Source organism: Gavialis gangeticus, unplaced genomic scaffold (assembly GCF_001723915.1).
Source record: "Gavialis gangeticus isolate Ggan-Ray unplaced genomic scaffold, GavGan_comp1, whole genome shotgun sequence".
Taxonomy (NCBI): Eukaryota; Metazoa; Chordata; order Crocodylia; family Gavialidae; genus Gavialis; species Gavialis gangeticus.
This window is the reverse complement of record NW_017728994.1, coordinates 45,198,086-45,208,325: the sequence shown is the minus strand read 5'-3', so window position 1 is coordinate 45,208,325 and position 10,240 is coordinate 45,198,086. Positions and strand designations below refer to the sequence as shown.

The 10,240-nt window shown below is 55.1% G+C and overlaps 1 protein-coding gene across 1 annotated transcript in view; it reads right to left on the bottom strand.

Moving 5' to 3' along the window:
- The window catches only part of HPSE2 (heparanase 2 (inactive)), a 178,223-nt gene that overhangs the window by 152,774 nt on the left and 15,209 nt on the right, over positions 1–10,240 (bottom strand). The window lies entirely within an intron of this gene.

Genomic DNA, 10,240 nt, shown 5'->3' with positions numbered 1-10,240 from the left:
GGACACGGCCTCTCACCTGTCCGGCACGGCCTGGAGAGCAGCAGAGGCCACGTGACAACCAGGCCGTCCCAGGACACTGGCGCAGTGTCCTGGCGAGCACGGTGGTGGGGCGCCACTGCTCTGTCCACACCTGTCTTCTGGGGAGAGCAGGGGATGGTTTTTGTCTCCGCGGAGCTGCGGGAAGGTTTGCAGGGAAGGCACCTGCCAGGAGCGGCTAACTCCCAAGCTGGAGCGGAGCCAGGCAACACAGAGCTGCAATCCTCGGGGCACCAGGCTCACCCCCACGCGGCCCCGCTGGTACACATCTACCAGGAGGAGTTATTTGTTATTTCCATGACGGCAACACCTCGGGAAACCAGCCAGGGTTTGCCCCCTGAGCGCCCGGGGCTGCACAAACTCAAGTGGGCACCGTGCCCACCCTCCAGCTCCAAGCACCTCCACGAGCAGATACAGGCAGCAAGGTTGAGCAGCAGTTGTTAAGCTCTCCAGTGCATCAGCCCCCAAGAAATATGGACCTGTTACAGTTCCTGCCCCCTCCCGACAACCCACGGGACCTCTCAGAGCTGCATTTAAATTGCTTTAAAGCAAAGCGGAACAAAGACTGCAGAGCGCGGGGCCTTCGGGAAGGGACAACGGGAGCTGGGGACGCCAGCGAGCTCTGCTGGGCAGCCAGGCAGTGTCAGTCCTGCGGGGCGTTTCAAGCCTCTTAATCTGCTGGGCTCCCCATCGGTTTTCCTCCGCGCTCGCTGCCGCAGTACCCGAGCGCCTTCCAGTCGTGCGTTATGCAATGTGACTAACGTCTACCACATGTTGTTTGTTCGCTCGTCCTCTCCTGGGGGCAGACGGGTGTGCGCTGGAGTGTCTCCCTGTCAGGGGGTGCTTTCTTGGATACATGCGTTGCCCTCCGTACCTTACACACAGCAGCGCAAAGAAATGTCCTTTGAAGGGAAGGTGGCGAGGCTTGCGACAGCTCCTGGGGAATGTCACCCTGCAGCCCTGGACCAGCAGCCCGTCCTGCGCACATCGCGCCCTGTGCAGAGCTCCCTCGGGAGGGGGAAGGCAACACCCCTGCAAAGCTGGCTCTGTCACCTGCCCCCGGGGGGCTCCCCAGGCCGGGGGCTGGCAGGCACCGGCTGCGCGCGCTCTCGCTGCTAACGCAGCGCGTTGTGTACAGCTGCACAGCAGAATCGATCGTGCAGCCGCATCCCTAATGCAGTATGAAGGGAGCACACCCATGTGGCAGGTCAGGTGAGCTGCGGCTGACTGCAGGACAAGAACGTCCTGGGGACCCGGTTTCAACGAGTGGGGAAAAATGCAGAGGGCTCGCGGCGCCAGGCTGCCGGGCCAGGCAGCACGAGCATCTGGCTCAGTGAATCAGCCGGCCCCCCTGGAGAAGGTAACTCGTGCTCCATCATTTCCCCACACACCTGGGTACCACAGCAACACCCGCCTGGAGGGAAACAGGAGACCCCCTGCACTCCCCACCTCACACCTGGACAGTGCCTCTGCCCCCTCCATGGTGCCGGGAGCTATTTCTCAGGAAGGTTTTGCTTCCAGGAGCTTCGGAGAACGTGCGTACCCCCCGTGCCAGCATCTACTCTGCAGACACCAAGCACGGCAGGCTAACAGGACAACTGGCTGCCCACAAAACCAGTAGCTGGCACCTCTAAGTGATGGGCGAGAGCAGCCGCCCTTTCTGCTGCAACAGAAACCCGCATGCTGAGCCAGCTCCTCACTCAGAGCTGCTGCAAGCTGCCCTAAAACTGCCTCTGAGGGCAGAGGCCCGGCCCTGGGGACTTCTCTGTCACCACCCCCCTGCAGCGGGGACGTCTCCACCCTCCCAGCGCCTGGCCCTCCTCCCTGCTGCTGCAGCGGAAATCAGAAAGCCCTTCATGCTCCGCTGCCTGCCCCTGGGGCCTGGGCCAGGGCACAGCCACCCAGGACAAGGGAGCATGCAGGGGGCTTCAAGACCCCCTTGTACAACCTCCTCATTTGAGCTGCTCTGCTCCTGGGGTCTGGGCCCACCGGACTCGAGCATCTGCAGCGACAAGTGGCTGCCTTAGCCATCCTCCACAGCATACAGGCCCGCAGGCTGTTTAGACTTTTTAGTCTTAGCAAAAGAAGTGAAAAGATCAATTTAAGCAGTGACTGAGCGAGCTTTTCCATTTCTGGAAAGGAGCAAGGCGGTTTTGCGCAGTGCCGCTCCCAGCAGAGATCGGACCCAGACACACAGGCCAGTTCACGGCAAATCGTAACGCTTATCAAACACGCTGGTAAAAACGAAGATTGGTGACATTAGCACCGGTTTAACAATGTTTCAGACGCATCTGTCCCGAGGTTTACAACGTGCCCATTGACTGTGGTGCAACCAGGGCTGTACGCAGGTTGACCAGGGGCCGAGCCTGGCTACCAGGGTCAAGCAGCTGCTACTCGGGGGGGGGCGGGGGGGGGTCGCTGTGTGCGCGCCGGCGTGGCGAGCTGCATCTCCAGGGAGGGGATGAGGCTCTGCTGCCTAGAAAGAAGCAACACACAAAAGGAAAATTTTCTAAGAGAATTTTGGACGCGAACCAGAAACAGCGGGTAACAAGCTGCCAGTCTTCGTGGCCTCGTTCCCCTACCGGACGTAGCTAACCTGTCGGGATCCAGGCGCTCGACTACACCATTGCCCGTGGTCACAGAGCGACGCCTGTGGACACCTGCAGCCGGACAGTTTGCTATCTTATAAAGCAGAGACAAGAAAGCAGCAACGGGCTTTTCCTGCCCGAGCAGCTCCCTCTGCATCAGCAGTGCCCCCCCTCCTCCCGGGAGGCAGACAGCGACGTTTGCAGGAAGAAGTGCAGTGAAATAAAACGCACTAACCAGCCAGGTACCTGGGGATGCTTCATTTCACTGGACAACAAATCAAATCAGGCAGATGCAAAGGGGGGGTCTTCCCTGCCCCAGCGGCACCCAACACATCAACGGGTCTTTCCCCTCTCTGATCACCACGGCCCACATTCATACGCATGGGGAGCTCTTCCCGTTGCCAAATCTCTCCTACCCAGAAAGGCAAATAGTTTGAGTTTTTCTTAAAGTTCCACCCAGACTTTTATTTTTAAAAATGCTCTTAGCCCCCAGAATTGGGCTGGAAGACTTCAAGATACAAAGGCAGGACATCTGACAGGCTCAGAAACCAAGGAGAAGAAGAAAGTTTACCATTTTTTTTAAATTATTAATTTTGGAGCCCGTCTCATGATGTTGGGGGGTCAGGACTGGCGAGACTGCCTCTCTCAACAAACAAGACTAGATACTTGCTGTTGCAGGGACGCATTATTTGAATCAGCTAGTTTGCATATTCTCAAATTAGTTGCATGCAACCACATCTTCTCTAAAAAATGCAGTAAATCAGCTACAATTTTGGTGCTGATAAAGGTGCTGATCAGAACATTTCAGAACCATAATTGCCATTTCAACCTTAATTCCCGAGGGGATGCATGACCTTACAGCATTTAATCACACCGCCACGTATTGTTCTCCTTGAGCCGATCAGCAGCAGCCTCCGACCCGAGGACTGCAGCACTCGCTGCCTCCATTCAAGCTACGGGCGTAACGGGCACTGGGAAACGGTGCTGTCTCACAGGCAGAGCAGACAAGGAGAGGCAAGAGTCACACCTTTTGCAAGCAGGTTCCCCAGGTATTTGCTGGACAGCGTGAAATGCTGGGCGAGGACTCCTGAGCTCTGCTCTTGGCTCAGAGAAAGGAGCACAGCCTAGAGCAGCGGTTCTCACCCTGGTGCCACAGCCCCGGGGCTGCCTCAAGAGCCTTTTGAGGGTGCCGCGGGGCACCGTGCAGTGTCAGCACTGTTAGGTGTGCACACAAGAGTCCCAGGATACACCCAGAGATTTCAAAGAGAAATCCAGTGCCAAAACCATTCTGCTCTGCTGTGGTCTTTGAGTTCTTTGCAAGAGGAAGAATTGCTCCAGTATTTTTCTGTAGTCAGAAAGGAAGGGAGAAGTAAGAGCTGGCACTTTCCGAGGGGGGCCTGGGGTTTAGGGAGGTTGAGAACCACTGATCTAAAGTCCGAGCAGAAGTACACAGGGACAGGCAAGCACACACAATAGGCACGTGCTCTCCGAAAGGCAGAGTAGCTGATGCTAGGTGTTATTTGCTACATTATGGATCTGGGCTTTACATTCAATTGTGCTAGAAATGACATTATCTATACGATGGGACGTTGATACTTTGGGCTGTCCTGCAAAACTCAAGACGAGGGCACCCTTACAGCTGAGCTTGGTTTCATTCCCTTCCCGGGAGCATCTGCAGATGCCAGATCTTTACTCAGACAAAACACAGGAGAGAGCGAGAGACAAGGTGCGTTTATCCCAGCAGAATGAAGGCTGAGAGGGAAAGCCAGCATGCTTTACAGATACACCCGGGCTAAGCACCAAGGGAAGAGGAGAACCACGTCAGCTCAAGGACAATGCTGGCACGAGAACCAGGGGGAACGAGCTGGCTGCTGATAGATGTAGGCTGGAAATTAAAAGGTCTGCAACCACGAGCAAAGTGAGGGTTTGGAAGTGCCTCCCACAAGCAGTGTTTATACACGGGGCCGTGAGTGGCGCTTGCAGCAGCAGGGCACTGGACTCCCCGCACGAGGAGCCGGGCAGCGGGGCAGGGGCTGGTCACTGCAGCTGCGACAAGGAAACAGCGGCTGAGGCTTGCTGCCCGTTACACCGGGCCACTCTACCCAGGTCACGGAGCAGCCCAAGGACGGTGACTCCCTTCTGGGACCAGCAGAGCATTCAGGAGTATTATTTCCCCCGACTTAACCCCACTCGTGCCATCTCCTGTACTAATTTCACAACGGCAGCTAGGAAAAAAAACTCACCAAGTTAGTTTTCCTGCGGGCTGAGGAGAAAGATGGCTATTTCTGCATCTTGCAGGGAGGTGCTCGAGTCCAAAAGCCAGAGGGGCAGCGACCATGATGTCCCAGCTCACCAAATGCAAGAAACAGACTTGCCAGTTAAAGGAAGTGGTGCATTATATTTATACATGGCCAAAGGACGACTTGGAGACTAGGTTTCTCAGGCAGCACCCCTCTGAAAACAACTTGTGAAGTGAGGGTGTCCAGACTGGCCTGGAGGGTAAAGGACAGACCGTGCGAGGGGCAAGGGTCTTTGGGGCGATATCTTTTATTGCACCAGCTGCCTGGCTGGGATGAAGTTAGACGAGCGTTCGAACACAAGGCATTCTTCACCAGGTCGGAGGGAAGAAGCAGGCACGGGAATGATTAAAAACAGCGGGTAGGGCTGTGAAACCGGAGAAGAGAGTGATTCCCTGGGGTGGCAGACAGACAATTAACAAGGACAGAAAATGTCACTTCTAACCCCAAGCACACAACCAACCACATGCCTCTGGACATTTGCTATTTCTCCGACTCGGCGTCTAAGGGCCCCGTACACAACAAAAGCACAGCATCCTGGAGACGACTGCGAAACGCAGACATCTCGAGGCTGAGCCGAGGACACTCGCACAAATTTAGCTTGGGAACCGGAGCTCAGGCTCTAGGTCTCCCTGTTGCCGCTGGTGGTCACAGCTTGCACTGGGATGGGCTTGGCCACCGACTTCTCCAAGTCTGGGCACCTCCCCAGGGCCAGAGCAGGCCCGTGCCACCACACCCCACACCTTCTGCTGTGTGGTGCACCTGGGGACTCATCAACTTGCAAGTGCAAAAGAACGAGGAGCAGCTTTGTCCTCGCCCACTGCACAACTCCTTGCAATTAGCACTTTCTAGTCAGAAGAGGTCCAAGACCGAGAGAGCTGGTGCTGTTTCTGGTCACGGTTCAGAAGTACAGGCAGGCATCTTAAGGGAAAGACTGCAAAGGACTTAACATCTGCACAAGCCAGTGCAATGACCTCCTCAGGCTCGTGGACATGCTTCACACACAAATAGTCTACTCGCCTGCCGTGTCTTAGGTGTTCAGACCCTCCCTCGTCACGGTGGGCAAGTGCCTATACCTCAACACACCGTGCTCAGACTAGGAGACAGCAATGAACCTCCAATTTGGGCCTCAAAGGGTCTCTCTCCATCCGAGCTCTGTCTGCTAGAGGAATCTGCCTGGATGAGCTACGTGTGGAACTTGGCACGGAGATACGTGGCCCTTCCTCTCCACACTGGGAAAATGGAGGAAGGCAAAAGCTGTGAAAATTTCCAAGAACTGGTTTCTGGCTTTTGTCTGAAGTTTGTTTCCCCCTCTACATTTTCCAGCCACTATGTTTGCTAGCTCAAATCCACCCTGGCACCGCCATCTGACAATTATATGGGGCTCCACTTCCCAAAAAACAGGTGTCTGTGTCACAAAACACACCCAAGCATTTCGTGGCCCTGGACAAGGTGCCAAAGAGTGGACAACCATGAGGACAGGACTCCCCACTTCCAGCAGGAATCCTCTGAAGCAAGGCAGCCTCCCGAGTCCAGGGCCTCTCCATGGGCCGTCCCTGTTCTGCGCAGAGAGGGCTCCAGCCAGTTCAGGATGTTTCAGGAATAATAAATCCAGGCTTTGTTAATTTAATTGAAAAAAGGCAAGGTGGCAGCAAGCTGGCCTGCATCCACCCCAGGGAACGAGGGGGTTGAGGCTCCTCCTTTCCATGACTCACCTCCTTTGCTGCCTGGGCTCCTTTGCTCATTGTTTTATAAATAAGCACCAACTAGTCCACAGTAAAGTTTAATGGGCTACACATTTAAAGACTTTCTCGGTTGTGTTAGCCCTCACAGTCAGTGCCTGGGTCTATTAACTCAGAAATTGCACCTTTTTTTCAAATTTAAAAGAAAATATGCTGCCAGACTGAGACTTTGAAGCTGCACTTCAGCACACAGCAACCTTTTAGAGCTGAGCCCTAGAGACGGGGAAGCACCCCTGCCCCCAAGTGATTTTAGGGCAGGCAGAGGTGGCTTCTGTCCTCTGTGGTTCACCAATGCTTAGCACGGACAGTCTAGAAAAGAGTTGCACCAGCAACAGCAAAGACTGCTGCAGGCTGCACAACGGACATTTCTATGCAGGATTCAGAGAGAGACTGGCACAGATGGAAATGTGAACATACAGGTGCCAGGAAGAGGAGAAAAGTCCACAAAGTGCTGTTTAGTCGCTATTATAGGTTATGTGTACATGTATACGTATATATGCTACTTCGGCTGCATCTTCACCGGCGATGCTACAAAACAATTTTGCAAGGACTCTTTATCAGCCCGTCCCTTCCTGGCTGAGGTGGCAAAGCCAGTCTGTTCTAGCCACCCCAGCCCGCAGCGAGGGGCGTTTGGGAGCCGGGCCCCAGAGCGCTGCATCCCAGACCGGGAGGGCAGACGCAGAAGAGGCCCGAGGTCCACTGCACACGAATCCAACGCACCGCTCTTTCAGCCCCTCCGAGCCCGTTCCTCCAGCGACGCGGCCCTGATAGACATTTCATCCCTTTCTCCCACTGTTTCATTAACCACTTCCTCGCAGATATTTCTGCCTGATAAGCCTGCATCTTGTCCCTGTCACTGCTCAAAGCCCTCCGGCAGCCTTGCCCACAAACAGGAGTGCCTTGAAATAAAGCAACACACAAGCCTCTGGACCCGCAGCCGTGCACGTGCCTGAATGAGTGGCCCTCCAGGCCTCACGACCTCGTTCTCCCTGCCTGGGTAGTGCCACGTCTCCGCCTGGCCACTGGTTGCAGCTCCCCGGGGCAAGGCTGGATCCACGCAGGCAAGTGAAGATCATCTGTTTATTCCTTCCACCGAATGCCTGAGGGCCCATCCCGCGTGAGAACGCCGCGATTCCACGCACGTAGCGAAACGACAGTCCGTGCCGCTGGGGGGTCGAGCCACATCCGTTCAGCCCCGCTCCTGCCCTATACTCAAAGCCAGAACTCCCACTTCCACACAGACCCCGCTCCACAGCGAGGGACTCACCCCATTTTTTGTTGAGTCCTGTTACAAAGGGATCTGAAATCCTGAACCCAAAATACCCGCCACAGGGTTCACCGGAAAAGCTGGCCGATGCATCACAGACAAGTCCACATGCCCTCCCTCCGGAAAATGAAGACTAGCACCGCGGCTGGGCCGGCGCTTGCCACAGCGCCATAAACACCCATCTGCCAGGCGGCCTCCACCTAGATGGGTCCCAGAGACGAGTCCTGGGTGGCCTCTTGGGACGCCTTAGGCACAGATGTAAATTCTTATATTTGTGCATATATATTCTTATACACAGACATACAACCCTTCACAAGGGCTGCACTGCAGAGTCCCACGCTGCCTTCCCTGTGGTAGCACCCCAACCCCTTCCTTCAAGGCTCCCTGTTCCCTTCCAACATCTTCTCCTGCTTTTCCCCATCATCCCACCTCAGCCTCAGTAACCCACGCTAAATGCCAGACGCCGGCCTCTCAAAAATCACTGAGCCACAGAATCGGAGACGAGGGGCTGGAAGGGAGCTCCACAGCTCACATCTAGTCCCAGCCCTGTGCAAACCAGCCCAGACAAACCCATTGTCTAAGCTCAGACACAAAAAAAGCAGAAAAACCCACCTAACGGGGGGGAAAGGGGGTCAGTAAGGTGACTTTTGCAGGCCCCGTCCCACCCCGACACTGCCTCCCGGGCTCCCCCTTCAGCCACGAGGTCGGGGTAGACGGCGGAGCAGAGGCCCTCCCTGCAGCGTGCGGTTCAGTGCCCGACACCACGGAGCCTTCATTTGGGGGGCCTCCCTGGGTACCCCTGCTGCAAGGCCCCCCGGGACGCCCGCCGAGCCCTCCAACGTAATGTGGCTGCCAGGGCATGGTGAGGTGGCGTCAGGATTTCATTTTGGAGAGCTGGATCCCTCCGGCGAAGCCCTCGGTGCAGCACAGCACAAAAGATCCTCTCTGATTAAATGAGAGCTACCGGCCGCGGGGCTCGCACAGAGATCTTAGGAACAAATAAGAAACCTTGGCTTCCAGGCAGGAAATCCCCTTTACTACACCTTTCTGATTTACACTGATCCCTGATACGCACCACATGTGTCCCCTCCTGCCTTGACCCGCATTCGCAATGGTTCTGTTCCACATTTAAGTGATGAAAAGTTAAGACCTGTGGTTACAACTTCTATGAGAAACTTCATTTTGAAGGGCTGCTACATTTCAACTTTATTGCCATGAGGAAAACTGAAGGAACAAAAGCCTTCAGTCATTCCCCAACCTGAAAAGCCCTTGTGAAGACATTTAATAAGTGTAAGTTCTCTGCCGCCGGTTGTTGAAATGCTGACCTGCGGGTTAAAGCAGCAGCATTTGTTTCTACAAATGTTTTGCACGAACGCTGTCCGCGGCTCTATTCTTCCTCGAGATGCCAGACCACAGTTGGCTTTTGCTCTTAAACTGTCTGCCCTGATACAGCTTCAAGACAAAATCTTCCCTGGAGATGGTAGGGTGGCCTGGACACAGGTAGCAACCCCCCCGCCACCGCGAAACAAGAAAACAAGATACAGAGAGACCGAAAACATGGTGTCACAAGTCCCACCTGCCGGGGAGCAGCAAGAGACCAAGGTGCCGGGGAGCAAGATGCAATCTAAGTTTGGAGAGAAGCAAGAAAAGGATCAGAAAACTGGCCAACGTGCCTGCTTTTTCCATTCGGTGCTTCCCTCTTTGAGGAGATCTGTGCAAACTTCCTCTTTTCTACAGACCTGCCCACTGGGATCTGTCTGGTATTAATTGGCTCCCTAAATAATTACTTATGGAAAATCTTCAGCTAATGGCTCTTTTAAGTTGCAGAGCTACAAAAAAATATTTTAAAAAATAAACAAGCACGAAACAAAAATATTGCTACTTTTCTATCGGTACTTATCGGCTGCTGCTGCTTTATTTAGATGGAGGGCAGAGATTGGGCCTGAAGTTTCTTTGTGTTGATTATTGCTGGCAGAAAGCGTCCCGGGAAAAGTGGCACTTGGAAAAGCTCTGCGGAGGAAACTCCTCGAGAGAGAGAGCGGCACGAACAGAGGCGGCAAAGCCCGTAGCCGGGAAAACATCGGAGATGCTGACATGCTTTGCAGCAGCAGCTCTGCACGACGGGAGCAGCGTGTGTCGGCGGGGGCTCGGGACAAGTCGGAGGAAGGGGGGAGGCAGCGATAATCCTCATCACGCGGACAGCCGCGCTCCCGGCTGCGTCCCCGCCGGGCGAGCCCGGGGCCGCTTGCACCGGCGGAGAAGACGCGGCGGCGGGCGCGACGCACAGGGCAGACGCCGGCGTGCCCCTGC